Below are 18,905 nucleotides of genomic sequence, written 5' to 3'. Positions count from 1 at the left end.
CAGTGTATGAAGAAACCACAATTTGTTCTACTGTTGATGGACATTTGGAATGTTTCTGGTTTGAGTTATTGAGATAATACTGTCCTCTCTGCTGCTTGCCTTTTTACGCTATTCTTAATGATGTCTTTAGAAGAAGTTCTTAAGATTAATGTCTGATTTATCAGTTTTATTTTTTTAAATTATGGTAGGTGCTTTTTGTGTCCCATGTGAGAAGTTTTCCCCACCCTGAGGACATAGTTATTCTCCTGTTGCCTACTAGGGGCCTTTTTTTTTTTTTTTTAATTAATTAATTTGTTTATTTATTTATTTATTTATGGCTGTGTTGGGACTTTGTTTCTGTGCGAGGGCTTTCTCCAGTTGTGGCAAGCGGGGGCCACTCTTCATCGCGGTGTGTGGGCCTCTCATTATCGCGGCCTCTCTTGTCGCGGAGCACAGGCTCTAGACGCGCAGGCTCAGCAATTGTGGCTCACGGGCCTAGTTGCTCCGCGGCATGTGGGATCTTCCCAGCCCAGGGCTCGAACCCGTGTCCCCTGCATTGGCAGGCAGATTCTCAACCACTGCGCCACCAGGGAAGCCCCCCTACTAGGGGCCTTTTGTTTTGCCTGTCACATTTGGAGCTACAGTTTACCTGGAACTGATTGTTGTGTAGATATGAAGTATTGGTCTTTTTATTATTATTATATTTTTCCATATGGCTATCCAACTTGCACCATTTATTGTCAAGGTCTCCTTTGCCTTCTGTTCTCCCATGCCACCTTTGTTGTTAATTAATATCTCTGTATGGGTGAGTCTATTTCTGGGCTCTCCTAATCCATTGATCTCTTCTCTATCCCTGTACCAAGAGTACACTGTCTTAATGACTGTACTTTATAATAAGGTTTTTTTGTTTTCTTAATAATTTTATTTATTTATTTATTTATATTTTTTGTCTGCGTTGGGTCTTCGTTGCTGTGCGTGGGCTTTCTCTAGTTGTGGCGAGCGAGGGCTACTCTTCGTTGTGGTGCGCGGGCTTCTCATTGCGGTGGCTTCTCTTGTTGTGGAGCACAGGCTCTAGGCACGTGGGCTTCAGTAGTTATGGCGCGCGGGCTCAGTAGTTGTGGCTCTCGGGCTCTAGAGTGCAGGCTCGGTAGTTGTGGCGCACGGGCTTAGTTGCTCCGCGGCATGTGGGATCTTCCCGGACCAGGGCTTGAACCCGTGTCCTGGAATTGGCAGGTGGATTCTTAACCACTGTGCCATCAGGGAAGTACCTATAATAAGGTTTTATAACTACTGGAGCAAGCCCTTCTGCCTTGGTTGTCTTCAGTAATGTCTTGACTATTCCTTAACCCTTTTCTTTCCATTTACATTTGCCACATTTAGCCAAAAACACTTGTTGGAATTTAGATTCGATTGCATTGAGTCTGTAGTTGAATTGGGAAAAATAGACATTTTTCCAATACTGAGTCTTCCAACCCAGAAACATGGCATATACCTTTATTTAGGTCCTCTCTAATTACCCTCAGTGTTTTATAGCTTTTTGCATAGAGATCTTGTACATCTTATGTTAGATTTATTTATAGATATTTGATTTTTTAAATGCTATTGTAAATGGCATCTTAAAATTGTCATTTAGTTGTGGTTGTTGAAATGAAGTTGATATTTTCAAATTGATCATGTATTCAGCGGTCTTGCTAAGCTTGTGTACTAATTCTAATAATTTATCTGTAATTTTAAAAATTTCTGAGTATATTCTGTGAATTGTGACAGTTTTATTTCTTTCCTTTTATTTTTAAAAAACGAGATATAATTGAATATAACATTGTGTAAGTTTACAGTGTACAGTGTTCTGATTTGATACATTTATATATTGCAGTATGTTTACCATTGTACCATTGCTGCTAATACCTCTATCAAACATAATTATAATTTCTTTTTGGTGGTGAGAGCTATTAAGATCTAGTCTTTTAGCAACTTTGAAGTTTATAAAACAGTATTGTTGACTATAATCACTGTGCTGAACGTTAGATCTCCAGAGTTTATCTGCTGTTTACAAATTTGTACCATTAAACAACATGCAAGTTTTGATATATAATATTTTCATGATCATTAAAGTAAAAAAAATAGATTTTTCCATTGTGATTTAATTTTTTTACCCACAGGTAATTTAGAAGTACACTTCTTAATTTCCAAAGATGTGGAGATTATCTGGTTGTCTTTTTGCTGTTTATTTCTAAGTTAACTGCATTGTGGTCAGAGAATTATTCTGTATGATTTCAGTTTTTTGAAATTTATTGAGACTTGCTTTATGACCTAGTTTATGATAGAATTTTTGTTGTGTGCATAGAGAAAATGTTTATGCTGTAGTTGTTACTTCCAGTGTTTTACATGTATTCTGATCATGCTGTTTTCATGTTGTTCAGATCTTTATTCTTATGATTTTTTAAATCTTCTTTTTTTCTTTTATTGAGAAAGGTATGTTAAAAATCTCCCACTGTGATTTTGGGAAAGTTTTTTTTCTCCTTGTCAGTCTGACAATTTTTGCTTTGCTTATTTTGGGGCTGTCATTAGGTGCCTACAGATTTAAAATTGCTATCTATTCCTGAAGAATTGGACTTCTCAGAGTTATAGTTTCCCTTGTTATCTCCAGTAAGGTTTTTGCCTTTATCAGTACTTGGTCTACTGTTTCCATCTTTGTGTTTTAGATGTGTTTATGGTTGTTTTTTCTTTTGTTAACTTAGGAGGCAAAGTTTGTCTTTTACTGGAATATTTAGTCCATTTTCATTTAATGTGATTGCTAAAGTATTTGGGTTTTCATCTACCTTCTTATTTAGTGTTTTTTGTTTGCTCTGCTGGTGCTTATGTTTCCTTTTTTTTCTTTTTTTCTAATTGAAGTATAATTGGCACACAACATTATATTAGTTTCAGGTGCACAACATAATGATTTGATATTTGTATGTGTTGTGAAATGATCACCACAGTAAGACTAGTTAACATCCATCACCACAGATAGTTACATATTTTCATGTGTGTGTGATGAGAACTTTTAAGATTAACTCTCTTAGCAACTTTAAAATATACAATACAGTGTTATTAATTATAGTCACCATGCTGTACATTACATCCCCAGGACTTATTTATATTATAGCTAGAAGTTTGTACCTTTTGACCACCTTCACATATTTTGCCCACCCTCCACCCCTCAACCTCCACTTCCCACCTCTGACAATGAGTGATCTTTTCTCTATATCTACGAGTTCAGTGTTTTTAGAGTCCACATATAAGTGAGATTATACAGTATTTATCTTCCTCCATCTGACTTATTTCGCTTAGCATAATCCCCTCAAGGGGATTTTGTTGTTGTTGCAAATGGTAGGATATCCTTTTTCATGGCTAAATAATATTCGTGTGTGTGTGTGTGTGTGTGTGTGTGTGTGTGTACACCATATTTTTTTATTCATTCGCCTATCAATGGACATTTAGGTTGCTATGTTTATTCCCTTATTTAACTCCTTTGGAGGTGGTTATTATTTTACTTCTCTCTCTTATTACTTTGGAACATACTTGTATAATCTTTTGTTTTCCCTTTAGTGGTTACTTTAGACATTTCAATATCTTTCACTTAATCAGTGTCTTATATTAATTGGTATTTTTGCTCTCTTCCTGCTTAGTAGAAGGTTATTAGAACACTTTAACTCTATTTAACCCCTGTCAACATTTTTGCCATTGTTGTTATGTATGTTAATTTCATTTAAACCCCAGAAGACCTCATATAAGCCATGTTTTATACAGTCAAATGAATTTAGATCAGTGATTATGAACTTTGGAGGCACACTGGTATCATCTGGGGGAACATTTATAAAACACAGATTGTCTGCACTCCAATTCAGACAGATTACATCAGGGTCTCTTGAGGGAGGGTGTCAAGCATGAGTGTTTCTTAAAAACTCCTCCGGTGATTGGAAGATGCAGTGAGTTTGAAAGCCTCTGATTTAGATTTACATATTCTCTTTGTTATTCTTTATGCCTTTTGTATCTCTTACCTTTGTTTTGGGATAATTTTTTGTCTTCCAAAACACACTTTAGAATTTTCTTAAGGTTGGCTGGTGACATATATTCTTTCACCAAATACCTGTTTTAGTGTCTTTCTTGCAAGATAGGTTCATCGGGAATAGAATTTCTTTCATCATTTTAAAGATCTTATTCTTTATTCTATTCCTGGTAAATATCCTGATGTTCAATATTATCAATAGCTTATTGGAATTAACTGTCAGATTGTTGTTCCTTTGAAGATAATGTGTCCCTTATCTCTGACTACTTAGTAGATTTTCTCTTTGAATCTGATTTTCAGCAATTTTACTATGTACCTAGGTTTGGATTTTTTTTTAATGTATAGTCCCTTGGCATCCTTGGGGGATTGGTTCCAGGACACCCCTACCCCCAATACCAAAATCTGTGATGCTCAAGTCTGTTATGTAAAATGGTTCTAGTATTTCCATGTAACCGTCAAATATCCTCCTGTATACTTGCAGTCATCTCTAGATTACTTAAAATACCTAATGCAATGTAAATGCTATGTAAATAGTTATAAATATAATGTAAATGCTATGTAAATAGTTGTAAATATAATGTAAATGCTATGTAAATAATTGTTGGCCCGGGGCAAATTTGAGTTTTGCTATTATGAATTTTCTGAATTTTTTTTTCCCCTGAGTAGTTTCAATCCATGCATACACAATCTGAGGATATGGAAGGCTGACTGTCTTCGGCTTGTAGAGCTCCTTGAATCTGTGGTTTGATGTCTTTCATCAGTTTTAGACAATTATCAGCCATTATCTAAGTATTTAAATATTGCTTCTGCCTATTTCTCTTTTCTCTGGGACTCCAAAAACAAACATTGTAGACACTGTTACTCTGTCCTGTGTGTTTTTCCGTGCCTCATTTGATAGCTTTTCTTTTGACCCATGTTTCGGCTTACTAATGATTTCTCCAGCTATATCTAGTCTACCATGAAGTCCCATCCATTGAGTTCTTAATTTTAGTTGTTGTGGTTTTCAGTTTTATAATTTAAAATTGTTTCTTTTAATTGTTCCTAGATCAGAGCTGAAATTCTCAATTTTTGTCTTTTGTGTCTTTGAACATGAAAAGTATACTTAGAGTCTCTCTGTCTGGTAATTCCTGTGTTTGGGGTCCCTGTGGATCTTTTCCTGTTGTCTGTTTCTGCTGGTTATTTATTCATGTTATTTTGTTTCCTTGTTTGTCGAGTTATTTTTGATTATGAGCCATACATTTTATTTACACAAATGCTTATAGATTAATTTAAGGCCTAGGCTAATGTTATGCTCCACAGAATGTTTGATTTGCTTCTACCTGGAGTTTGATGAACTAGAGATCCAGGATCTCTCATTTCATGGATAGAGAGGATTGGAAGATGAGCTGCAGTCTCTGTGAAGTCCTGTCAATTCTGGATTACCCTTCTAGGTTCAGCCTGCATTGGGGTATCAACTCCAAGCCACTAGTGTATTTCCAAGTATGTTTCCTTTCTCCTCTCCCTCCTGCCCTGGACTCCAGTCCCTTTCCCATTGGTCCTTACAGGCTGTTAAAAGCACTGCTCAGCTACTCCCTTTAGGATCTTTCAGCATCCCCAGAGGAAAAAAGCCCTGTGAGCTATATTCATCTCCTTGGACTTTCATCCTCCTCTGGTTACTGACCTAGGAAATCTTCACTGTCTTTTTAGGTCCCTACTGCCTTTAACTAAGTGCTTTTTAAAAAATATTCACTTATGTGGCTGTGCTGCGTCTTAGTTGCCGCACGCGGGATCTTTGTTGCCGAGTGCGGGATCTTCATTGTGACATGCGGGATCTTTAGTTGCGGCATGTGGGATCTAGTTCCCTGACCAGGGATTGAACCCAGGCCCCCTGCATTGGGAGCACAGAGTCTTAACCACTGGACCACTAGGGAAGTCTCTAAGTGCTTTTAAAAAATATTTTATGTTGCTTTTCTAGCTGTCTTCATCAGGAGGGTTGGTCTGAATTACCTAGTTGACCATAACTGGAAATTAATTCCCTTGAAATTAGATATCTACTGGGAGTTTATAGAGAGAACCTGTGTTACTTTAGGTAGTTGGGGAAGAAGAATAGACAAGCAGGAATAGAGTGGCAGATTCTGGTGGTGGTTGGAGTGATAATAACAGTGATAGTTATATTTATGGTGCAATTACTATGTATAGTGTTTTACATGTACTCACTGAAACCTTTGAACTACCTTCTGAGACACATACTGTGGTTATCCCTGTTTTACAGATATAGGAACCGAGGCATGGACAGATAAAGTAACTTGACCAAGGTCACAATCAGTAAATGATGAACTGGCTTTCAAGTTTGTGCTAACTGGTAGAACAGATGGCCTGGTCAGAGGCCTGGAGAAGGGATAGCTCAGGTCAGCATGGGGCCACCAAAAGTTTATGGAGAAGTTACCAAACAGTCAACATTTAGGCAAAAGTTTGCAGTAGGTGATTCTTAGTAATCAGAAAGTAAAGAGAAAACTCTTCTGAGGTTATTTCTCTATCTTTCTCCACTACCAAACCGCTATCAGGTCATGGAATTTAGATTTACAGTCATTGTACGTTATGACTTGAGTGTGTATCATCTCAGGAACCTATTTGCTACTTCTTACAGTCTTTCATTAAAAAAGACTGAGATTCTAAATTGATTTTTTACAGATGATTATTATGGTGACTCTTAGTGTGTATCCTGTGTTAAAGGAAAAATATATGGTCATTGTGAAAAATCTAGAAAACATAGGTAAAGCTAAAAAACAAACAAAACAAAACAAAAAAACAAAGAAATTAACTGTAATTTACCATCCAGGTAAGTAACTTTAAAATTTTCCCAGTCTGTGTTCTGGACATCTTTGTTTTTTGAAAGAATGGATTCTCCCTTATATGTTTATAAGCTGTTTTCCTGCCTTTTGACACATTGAATAACTTTCCAAGCCGTTAAAATATTTTACAGCATCACTTTTAATTGAATCACCCTTCATGGTTTGGGGCATTTGAATTCCCTGCATTTTTAAATATGCAATAGCCACCACTTTTAGTTGCCTTCCACACTCTGAATTTGGAGTACTTAAGCTGATGCACAAATATTTTGAGTTATTGCATGAGAGTGCTGCCTGCCAGCCAGTGGTTGGATGTTTGCAGCAGTATTGGAACCATAATTTGAATATTTTATTGCATTTTGCCCTTAGTTTATTGTTGAGTAGCACAATGTTTGATGGAGTTGGTGCTTATTTGGTGCTTTCTAGATCTAGAGTCTTTGAACTTAGGTGAACACACAGTGGGTTCAGTTATGTAGAACTAAGGAATATTTATAAAATGATAGAATTAAGTTTTTTTTTCCATTTTCCCAAGATTAAATGATTATTAAAAAAGCGCACCACTCTGTATAGAAATCAACATTCTCTCCCATAATTCTGTGCATCTGGGACTACAGAAATGTCACTGTCCCTGCCCCACATCTTCAAATTAACATTCTTAGGTCACAACAATAAGTCTTCCCAAAGGGGACCTTCCGGGAAAACAAGCTATTTCCTCGGCTCATATTTTCCTCTTTTTGTAGCATGCACCAGCAATCTATCCAAGAAGAATATACTGGGGATTAGGGAGGGCATCCACCAGCAAGCCCACGGTTGTTGACAGCCGTAAGATTAGAGACAAGCACAAAGGGATACGTCCCCATGCTGGCAAAAAATCCTGTGACAGCTTGGGAATAACTCATTTCATTCATGGTGGAAACCCCACTGTCCGGTGCATAAGTATTGACGAGGTAGGCCAGTGAGTTACAGAGCCACAAAGAAATACTGTCACCTAGGAGGCGAGGAATAAGACCCGCAAAAAATCCTAGGATGGCTTCTTCCCGATGGATAGTTGCTAGGAAGTCACAAAGTCCACAGTACTTGGATTCTCTGCCAGTGAATTGTGCCATAGCTCTCAGAGGGATCACGTGGAAGGGACGTGCGACGAGAGGAGCAACAGAACGAGCCGTGGCCTCTCGAGTCGTCTCCTTGATGACTCGGTCAAAGGAAGACGAAGCTTCTTTACATTTCGAGATCCTGACTCCTCAGCCTTGTCACACTCCTGGCAATGGGGTAAAACTTTACCATGGACCACAGTTCCAAGGACCCCTGAACACAGTCTTGGAGTTAAGCCTGTGAACAACCCACGCTTCCCATTGATGGTCGCAATGTGCTGAGCATAACAAGAGAGGCCAGGAAGCTGACAAAATTGCTGCCCAAAAATATTTCATCCTGTTGTTGGAGGAAGAGGCTCATATCCCACCTGGATGAGCACCTTCACGTACGTGAGCGGCTGGGACAGGATGGTGAGACCGGAGCCCGGGAGCACCTGACTGGCCGCGTCCGCCGTGATGGCACCCGCGGACGGACAGACAGATGGAGCCACCAAGTGACCAAGCCGGTCCCGGATCACGTGCCAGGGCCGCTGGCTTCACTGGCCCGCCCGCGGTGCACCTAGAATTAAGTTTTTAAGGATAATTTTTTCCTAAAACACTGGAAGTAGTTGAGATTTGTATCAATTATTAGCTTTCTAGTGACAGAACTGCCCCCCCCCAAAAATAACATGCATATCTTTGAAGTTGCCCGTCTTTTCAGGATTTTATGTAAAAACAAGAGTCTTCTAATTTTGTCATTTATTTGTTTCTTTATAATTTACATTCTAATTTTTCTTTAATGCAAACAGTATGCAGTAGATATCTCTTTTTTATCCGTTTAGCTGTATCTCAGATTGACATTTAAAAGAACCTTTGGATATAACTTGTTCCAGAGTTGAAGACTTTCCCTGGTAACTGGTTCATTTGAAGTTCTTCATGGTCATCATTATTGGCAGACATTTATTAAATTGCTGTATGCAGGGCACTGCACAGAACACATAGCACACAGCTGAGGGCAACATATATTGGGTTGGCCAAAAAGTTCATTTGGTTTTTTCCGTAAGATGTCTCTAGTAGCGCTTAGTTGTCTTTAACTTCATTTGAAACAGTTTTGTTAGATTGTATTGTGACAGCTGTCATATCAGTATGCATTTTAAAAAAATTATCAAAATTGGTGAAGTTTTGTGTAGCCATTTTAATATTGAAGATGGAAGGAAAAAAAGCAACATTTTCAGCATATTATGCTTTATTATTTCAAGAAAAGTAAAAACAACTGAAACACAAAAAAAGATTTGTGCAGTGTATGGAGGAGGTGCTGTGACTGATCGAACGTGTCAAAAGTGGTTTGTGAAGTTTCGTTCTGGAGATTTCTCGCTGGACCATGCTCCATGGTCGGGTAGACCAGTTGAAGTTGATAGCGATCAAATAGAGACATTAATTGAGAACAATCAGTGTTATACCACTCGGGAGATAGCCGACATACTCAAAATATCCAAATCAAGTGTTGAAAATCATTTGCACCAGCTTGGTTATGTTCATCGCTTTGATGTTTGGGTTCCACGTAAGTTAAGAGAAAAAAACCTCTTGACAGTATTTCCGCATACGATTCTCTACTTAAACATAATGAAAATGTTCCGTTTTTAAAACAAATTGTGACGGGTGATGAAAAGTGGGTACTGTACAATAACGTGGAACAGAAGAGATCGTGGGGCAAGCGAAATGAACCACCACCAACCACACCAAAGGCCAGTCTTCATCCAAAGAAGGTGATGTTGTATATGTGGTGGGATTGGAAGGGAGTCCTCTATTATGAGCTCCTTCCGGAAAACCAAACGATTCATTCCAACAAGTACTGCTCCCAGTTAGACCAACTGAAAGTAGCACTCGACCAAAAGCATCTGGAATTAGTCAACAGAAAATGCATAATCTTTCGTCAGGATAACGCAAGACTGCGTGTTTCTTTGATGACCAGGCAAAAACTATTACAGCTTGGCTGGGAAGTTCTGATTCATCTGCTGTATTCACTGGACATTGCACCTTTGGATTTCCATTTATTTCAGTCTTTATAAAATTCTCTTAATGGAAAAAATTTCAATTCCCTGGAAGACTAAAAGGCACCTGGGACAGTTCTTTGCTCAAAAAGATAAAACGTTTTGGCGTATGGATACCAAGGGGGGAAAGCTGGGGTGGGTGGGGGGGCCGGTGGTGGTGGTGTGATGAATTGGGAGATTGGGATGGACATATATACACTAATGTATAAAATAGATAACTAATAACCTGCTGTATAAAAAAATAAAATAAAATTCACCAAAAAAATATTAAAAGTTTTGGGAAGATGAAATTAGGAAGTTGCCTGAAAAATGGCAGAAGGTAGTGGAATAAAACGGTGAATATATGCCGTGGAGCAACTAAGCCCGTGCGCCACAACTACTGAGCCCACGTGCCACAACCACTGAAGCCCACGTGCCTAGAGCCCATGCTCCACAACAAGAGAAGCCACCACAATGAGAAGCCCACGCACTGCAACGAAGAGTAGCCCCCGCTCACCACAACTAGAGAAAAGCCCGTGCAGCAACGAAGACCCAATGCAGACAAAAATAAATTTTAAAAAAACGGTGAATATATTTTTCAGTAAAGTTCTTGGTGAAATGAAAAATGTCTTCTTTTTACTTAAACACCCAAGGAACTTTTTGGCCAAGCTAACTTTCTGACTTCTTTTGTTTATCATCCTAAGATGATAAACAAAAGCATTTTAGGTGGTTGGAAAAATGATAGTCAACACTTCTCCAGTCTTTTAAAAATAGATTATTTTAATCTAGCTTATCTTTTTTAAAGAACCTATTTATAGGGTTTACTTCCAGGTATTTTTACATTGTCAGCCATTAAGTTCCTGCTTTCTGTTCTTTTGGGTATGTACTGGAAAGTGGAATTGCTGGATCATATGGTAATTCTATGTTTAACTTTTTGAGAACTGCCAACCTCTTTTCCACAGTGGCTGCACCGTTTTACATTCCCACCGTCAGTGGCAAGGGTTCCAATTTCCGCACATCTTGGCCAGCACTTGTTTCCTTTATTTTTATTTTTTTGGATATGGCAGCAGCAGGCCCCCTTTATTTGTCAGAGACTCTAGTCTCCCCAAGGGAGGCTGAGTGTGGGTTGTCATTTTGTCTTATACCCCTGTCTGTTCTCTGTCATCTAGAGGCACAGAGTTTTCAACGCTTGTTGAAAAGAGGAGAAAGTTGGCTTGAAATCACCTCTTGCAATAACGATTTATTACTCATTTTCAAGTGAATTGCAAACCACATTTCATAGCAGAATCTTCGCTGATTGGCTGGTTGGACTCTGCCCTACCCCTCCCCCCTTTTGAAGAGGATTTCCTCTTAATGCTGTATGAATGTTTTTCCTTATAGCAACTCTTTTTTTCTTCCCTCTCTGTCCCCCTCTCTCTCCCTCCCCCTCCGTGTCTCTCTCTCTCTCTGTCTCTGTCTCTCATAGCAACTCTTTAAGAAAAATGATTACTTGAGGCTTGATTAGCTGCCTCAGGATCTACATTAATAAAATATCCTGCTGGGCTGTTGTTTTGAAAGATTAATCTTGTGAATTGATACAAGTCATTGAGGCTGAGTGTTGGTTAGTGTTGTTTTTAAACAATGGAAATAGTAGGACAGATTAAAATCAGATTAAAATGTTTTAAGTATTGATTTTGAAAGATTAAATACAAAGCACAGACTCAAAGCTGATAAGCTCCCAGCCAAGCTGAGCCATTACGTGTGTGTGGGTGTGTGATGAGTGAAGAAGCAAACTTGTCACAGGATGGTGGGAGTTAAGGCAGATTATAAATCCAGCACCACTCCCTACTGGACGATTGGATCCTCACTAAAATATCCCCATGGTGATCTGATACTAGGCGAGCAACATCTATGCCTGTCTCTGAAAAGCTATAGAAAATAAAATAGAACATAGACTCCGAGTCGATTTGAGGTAATGATGTTTGTTTTAGTAAACATTAAGAAGGTAATGTTATAGCTGTACCACTTCTAGCATCCTTTTTACTTGGTAATTTGTGAAGATAAATTTCTTTTGGATATCACGTCAGTATTTGGAACATTTTGGAGTTTTATGGGAGAAAATGTTTGGAAGAAAACAAAGAGACAAGTGATCAGAGAGGTAATGTGTCCTGTACAAATATAGGACCTCGATTACATCATTTTATACCAGCATAGGTAGGGTTCATTGTTGGCCAAGTAAAATATTATCATGTTAAATATTACTGAGACTAAGGTGTGGCTTTTGTGATGTTATGTGAAGGTTACTATTAGTCTTATGTATGTTTGGAAATATTTGAAACCCGTTTTTTCCATAGGGCCAAAGAATTCACTTTAACCTAATATGAACACTTGTTTTCACCCTGGCATCAGGCATTAGAAGTGAGTTGCAAAAATTCTTCCTTTGAGCTACTTATAATAGCTGTTCCCAAGGAAGGTGAAGGAGAATCATTCTAATAGGCCAGCACGGATTGCCCGAATTTGGCTTGGGTGCTAAGTTACCAGATAGTATTATACTTAAATAGCTGCTTGGCCTGCCAGTTTTTGAAGGCTTCAAGGTGAACTAGTTCTGATGACTTTGTAAGACTACTACTACTGTAGAGTTTGGGAATCTTTCCTTTTATATTAGGATTATTCTGTTTACGTGATGTCTCCCTTACCAGCCCGAGCCTCCATGTGGGTGAGAACTTGTGACTCTTCAATTTGTTGTCTCTGGAGCCTGCTCTAATAAGGCCCTTGCAAATGTGTATTGCCTCAAATTCCTGTGTGATGTGAGTACCAAATCATATATACTCTATCTGTTCTGGCCTTTTTTTTTTTGGTCTTTGGAAGACCTTTGGGTTTTGTTCTGTGGTTGTCAGAAGCCTGAGAGAGTGTCTTTTTGTTTTTGTTTCTCTGTTTTGTCTGTTTGTTAATGTCTCAATCAGGCTTCTTTTACTATTTGTAGGATCTAAAGAGTTGGGGGATGGAGGCAGGTTGCCATCCTCCCCCACCCTCCAGCAGTTGGATAATATAAGAACTTGGGCTCTTGGCACTGCTTTACCCACTTACATAACCCATACCAAATCCTTTTTAAGAAGAAGTGTCTCAGGGTCCTTTTTCCTGTCTAATTCCCGTTCGTTATTTTACTTGCAACCACTTGTCTCTTTTGCACAAGCCTGGCCTCTTTGGAGAAGCTTTGTGGCTCTTACCCATTTAGCCATCCAAGGACCCCATTCTTGTAAATGCCAGAAACTCTTGCTAGCCTTCATAACGGAAGAAAGGAAACTGCGGTTAAACAGAATCTACAGGTAAATGAAAAAAAGTCGTTCCGGTCGTGTCTTCCCCTAGCACAGTGTTAGCTGAACACTTAACACAGCGCTGTCCAGCAGAAATAAAGGCGAGCCACATATGAAATGTAACTTTTTCTAGTTGACATTTTTTAAAAAAGCAAAAATAGGTGAAATGAGCTTTAACAATATAGTCTATTTAACTCAGTATATCTGAGATACTATCATTTCAACATGTATAATCTCCTGGATGAATGCAGAGGCTTCCTAAGTGGCCTCCTTGTCTCCACCTAATCTTGCCGAATCACACCCTCCCACCTTCTAAAATATGCCCAGCAGGGTCGTTGTGGCGCTGGCGCTGGCGCTGGAGGAGAGCCCCGGCCCAGTTTCCTTGGGGAGGGGGTTCTGGAGACTTAGCCGTCCACTCCCCGCAGCCCCGCGCCTACCCCTGCCGCAGCGCTTCTCAGATGACGGCGCCGTCTCCACTTCCTTACCTCTTGTGCATAATGTAAGTGTTACACTGTAGGCCTGGGCTTCCCTGGGTCTGGAACCTGTCTCTAAGACGGTGAGCTCCCCAAATACTTAGACGGAGTCTTACTCGCTTACCCGGCGTTTTCATTTGCTAGGCTGGCCGTGGCGAAGTACCACAGACTGCGTGGCGTAAGCAGTTGAAATTTATTGTCTCGCTGTTCCTGGAGGCTGGAAGTTTAAGATCAACGTGCTGCTGGGTCACGCTCCCTCTGAAGGTCTGAGGGGAGATCTGTCCCAAGCTTCTCTTGGCTTCTGATAGTTCTTGGCTTTGGGCAGCATAACTCCCATCTTCACATGGCATTCTCCCTGTGTGTGTGTGTTGCCTCTTCACATTTTTCCTCCTTTTATAGGGGTGCCATTCAGGTGGGATTAGGGGCCACCCCACTCCAGTGTGACCTGATCTTAATTACTGATATCTGCAACAACCTTATTTCTAAATAAGGTTGCGTTTGGAGGTGATGGGGTTAGGACTTCAACATATGAATTTAAGGGGGGCACAGTTCAGCTCATAACACCCAGTGACTAGCATATTGACTGTAACATAACTGTAAGATGATCAAATGAAATAATCTGAGGAAAGGATCAGAATTTTATTTTCTTAAAGGCATTATGTTTAAATAATCAAGATAGAAGCTCTCAATTTTATTAATACTTCTCTAGTTTTCAAATATATTCATAGTTAGTGGCTTTTGAATTGTTGCATCTCAAGAGATGCAGGTGGAGGGACTTCCATGACGGTTCAGTGGCCAGGACTCCACGCTCCCAATGCAGGGGACCCAGGTTCGATCCCTGGTCGGGGAACTAGATCCCACATGCCGCAACGAAGAGTTTGTATGCTGCAACTAAGACGTGGCGCAGACAAATAAATAAATAAATATTTTTTAAAAAGAGAGAGATGCAGGTGGAGGGTTCTAGCTCTAACTCTGTCCTGGTGAGAGAATGAATAGACCAACAAGGACAGAGAACAGGAGAGAAGAAAAGATGTCCATGCAGACTTGACGATGGACCTAGTGACTGAGCCAGCAGACCAGAAAAGCTGGAACCTAAATGCAGGGACACCAGGTAAAAGCAAGCTGATCTGCAGAGCAGACCTTGAATGAGGGATGGGAAGGATCAGGGTGAGGCTAATGGCAGGGAGGTGTTGAAACTAAACATGAGTAATCGGGCTCTGAATACCGCACCTCACCCCACCTCGCCGCACCTCAGGAGAAGACTTCAGGTTTCTCAGGACGCCAGGCCTAGCAGAACAGGAGGCACTGAGAGGGGAAAGGCTCCCTTCCTAGGCCCCCCAGACCCGCAGCAGCCAGGCTCGGGGGCCCCAGTCAGGGAGCTGAAGGATTCCTCTCTGGACAAGGTCTGTCCGTGAACAGCAGGGTCCCTTTCCTCAACGCTGAGTTAGATGACTTAGGGTCTCCAGGCACTTCAGGAACACCTTGAACAAGAACAAAACAGATGGGGGAACAGCAGCTTGAAGACCGTGCAGGGAACAGGCGGGTAACTTCAGTAGGCTCTTGATACTTAACCTCAGAGAGGAGAGGGTGTTTCCTCTGTGAAATAATAGTTTGCAATAAAAAAAAAAGGCTTTCCGAGAACAAGGAAGAGTTTTTGGTGGTTAGAAATGTGATACCAGACATTTAAAAATCTGGTTAGAAATCGTTCTGAAAGGGAACAAAAAGAATCTGGAAAGGAAGAGGTAAGAAAGGAAGAAGATCAATATAGGAGGAGGTAAGATGCGGCTGGTAAGAATTTCAGTAAGAGGAGAGAGGAAACCCAGGACTGAGTGTTTCCACATTGATGTGGCCCACTGAGCACTCAGGCAACTGAATGACAAAAACTCAGACCCAGGTCTATTAGAATTGAATCTCAGGATACTGAAGATTGGTAAGATTTTACTTCCATGTAGGAAAAAACCAGACCTGCATAAAGAACGAGGGATCAAATTGGCTTTAGATGTACCAGCAGCAGTGCTGGAAGCTAGAAGGCCCTAGCTCCGTTTCTTAAACTCTGAGGAAAAATTGTGTCCAGGTTACAATTTAGCGCTTGTCCAAATTGCCAGGGAAGTGTGTGAGTAAGATAAAAAGTTTCACGTGTGAAAGTTTTCGGGAGGCTGTGGGAAGCGGTGAGCCACTGACACAGGCGGTAAGTCAAGAAGGAGGAGAGTACTGAGTTGGGAACAGGAGAAAAGGGGGAAGGAGTTTTCAGGACGGTTGTGATCAGTCCCAGGAGTGGCAGCTGTGCTCAGGCCTGGAGAGTCATCAGCGCAGTTGAAGCAGGAGGACGGTGCCTTGTCTTCAAGGAAAGGGATCAGAGCCATCCAATCTTCTCTGCAGATCTTCCTAGCAGGCTGAGTGCCAGCGGTCAGTACAGGCAGGTAAAGGAAGAGATAGCCTTGCAGAGGCCGAGGGGGGAAAATAGATGCCTAAGGAAGGAGCTGGAACCGTAGTACCTTTTTTTTAAAATTGTTATGATTGATTGATTGATTGATTGCTGTGTTGGGTCTTCGTTTCTGTGTGAGGGCGTTCTCCAGTTGCGGCAAGCGGGGACCACTTTTCATCGCGGTGCGCGGGCCTCTCACTATCGCGGCCTCTCTTGTTGAGGAGCACAGGCTCCAGATGCGCAGGCTCAGTAATTGTGGCTCACGGGCCCAGTTGCTCCGCGGCACGTGGGATCTTCCCAGACCACGGCTCGAACCCGTGTCCCCTGCATTGGCAGGCAGATTCTCAACCACTGCGCCACCAGGGAAGCCCCCGTAGTACCTTTTTATGTCGTAATCATGTAAATAGGAGTATTGATTTGACCAGCAGAGCAAGGGGAAGAAGGTGGGTGAACATAGGGTCTGGTGGTTTAAGAGTTCAATCCTTTTGAATAGGAAGTCGATCGATGATGTCCGGACTGAAAAGGTATGGCAGTAAAGCTTGTCATTTAGAAATGTTGAGGCATAAATAGTGGGAGAAAAGGCTGGAAGGGCCGCCTTGGGGTGGAGGACTCCGCTAGGAACCTGGTGGTGGGTGGCTTTTCAGGCTGGGCATGTGGACTCAAGTGGCAAAAGATAAAAAATGGAAACTTGCCATGCTGCCTGAGTTGTTTTCATTTTACTTGTCATTCATTACGGATGTACTTACGTGAAGGCTAGCACAGTGTTAATCATTTAGAAATCGCTGCTGAGTGGTATCTGCTTAATTCTTACTAATTTAACTAAATGTGTTGGAGAGAAAACAAGAGCACAGTCTTCAGAGTCAGACAGTCATCTCCTTGGGTGTGAATGATTACCTACTAGGTAGTTGGTGCTGTTTCCAGGTGCCGAGGTTAGAAAACCCGGAGGGGCCCCCCCCCCAAACACAGCCCCACCCCCTGCCAACCTGCATCCTGTTGGAGGGAGATGGGCAGTGCAGGTGAATGAGCAGGTGGTTTCCCGTTGCTGGAGGGGAAAACAAAACACCGGCAGGGTGGGGCCTGTCCTTGGGAAGGGCCCCCAGAGATGCACATTCGAGCTGGGTCCTGAAAGGGGAGACGTGACGGCTCAGGGAAGAGCAGGGGCAGAGATCGCGGTAGAGAGCCTTGAGGCAGGAGAGACCCTGGCTTGTGCCCAGGAGGGTGGTGCCCATCGCCAGATGGGTTGATGGAGGGAGCGGGGAGGAAGCAGGGGTCGTCAAGAGTTGGAATCTCTTGGAACACGAGAGTGAGTGATGTGTTCTGCCTTGAGATGATTCAGAATGCTGTGGTCGGAGTGGGTCTCGGAGGGCAGGGTGGACATAGCTCCCCAGGAGCCCACCTGACCAGTGGGACAGAAGTGCTCCTGGGCTTTCCCCTCTGGGGGGCGTTCGCACACACGTTTACATCCTTCTTATTTATTCTTTTTACTTGGGTGTAGCTTTTCCTGCTCTCCTTTATGCATTTATTTAGTAGTTAGGTGGCTGGTACCCAGGAAGGCTAATTAATGGCAGAGACAGCAAGCAGTAAGCATGCTGACTAGCAGCTCATACTCGCTTTATTACTTTATTTTTTTAAATTGCTGATAATTACAATAATGTGCATGGGCATGGGTCCCAGACAGGAAGAATTATTGTCTGCAGGCAGATCTGGTGTGAGCTGATAATACAGTATTTACTTTTACATTTTAATGCTGCATAAATCATGGCAAAGATGCCTTTCTGACTTGATTTGAACTTGGAGAGGGTGGAGCTCTTTCATATTTGTGTTATTTTCATAGCTGTTTTGATGGACATTAGAAGTTAAAGTGATTTGTTACATCAAGATTGGTGTGTGAATATTGCTTGACCTAGTAAACAGTGAAATGTTTAGCAGAATAGCATATGGAAATTGCCGATTTTGTATTTTTAAATGTGCATTTCCTCTCCCTGCGCTGTGAATGTCATCCTGGCAAATTGTCTTATTTTCTATTTATAAAGAAAGAAAGATATGGGTTATTCACGGAGGAATTTCTGCCCTTTCTTGCCATTCAGCGTCACAGAACCTTAGAAATAAAGTGCTAACTCTTTGGCTTTCATGGAATAGTAAAGCTAAGAAAAACATTTTAGATAGAGTTGTCAGCTCTTAATATTATGGAAGGAGCATTTTTAAAAAACAGACTACCCATTTATTACTGCTGCCATCCTATGAAAAACATTTTAAAGCAAAGGTAAAAAAGAAGAGAACCTTAGAATTCAGGACAGTCACTTCTCAAGAGAGGACGGTTAGCAGGTCAGCATCTTCTGCGTTCATGTGCGCACATGCTCTCCGGACCTTTCTTACTTGCCTGAAGACCTGTTACAGACCTTACCAGGCAAGTAAAGTGTTAGGGAACCCCTGCTTTAAATTTAAAACACCAGTAAAAACTGTCCTAAATATTAAAACATGGATGTTTGCAGCTGCATGGATTTTTCTTATCTTTTCCCAGATAGTGTATTAAAGGAAAAAAGATCCAGTGAAATCAGTTCAGATGTCTGACATTGGCTGTTGATGTTTGTGCTTGTAACACCTTGAAGTCAGAGCATTTCAGCCAAAGCTGACATGTTAGATAGTTTCCCAACTTAACCTTGGTAAAAATCACTAAGTTGAGTGTTTATTTTAGTGAAATATTTCTATCTGAAGAATAGAATTTTTTTAAAAGAGGTGTGATTTATTGTTTCAAGTGC

At 41.0% G+C, this 18,905-nt stretch overlaps 1 protein-coding gene and 1 pseudogene across 5 annotated transcripts in view; one reads left to right on the top strand and one right to left on the bottom strand.

Moving 5' to 3' along the window:
* APLP2 (amyloid beta precursor like protein 2) overlaps nt 1-18,905 on the top strand; it is a 69,587-nt gene that overhangs the window by 7,244 nt on the left and 43,438 nt on the right. The window lies entirely within an intron of this gene.
* On the bottom strand, nt 7,419-13,744 carry LOC133100147 (mitochondrial carrier homolog 2-like; annotated as a pseudogene).

This window comes from Eubalaena glacialis, chromosome 10 (assembly GCF_028564815.1).
Source record: "Eubalaena glacialis isolate mEubGla1 chromosome 10, mEubGla1.1.hap2.+ XY, whole genome shotgun sequence".
Classification (NCBI taxonomy): Eukaryota; Metazoa; Chordata; class Mammalia; order Artiodactyla; family Balaenidae; genus Eubalaena; species Eubalaena glacialis.
The sequence above is the reverse complement of the archived record's forward strand: the minus strand, read 5'-3'. Positions and strand labels throughout refer to the sequence as shown.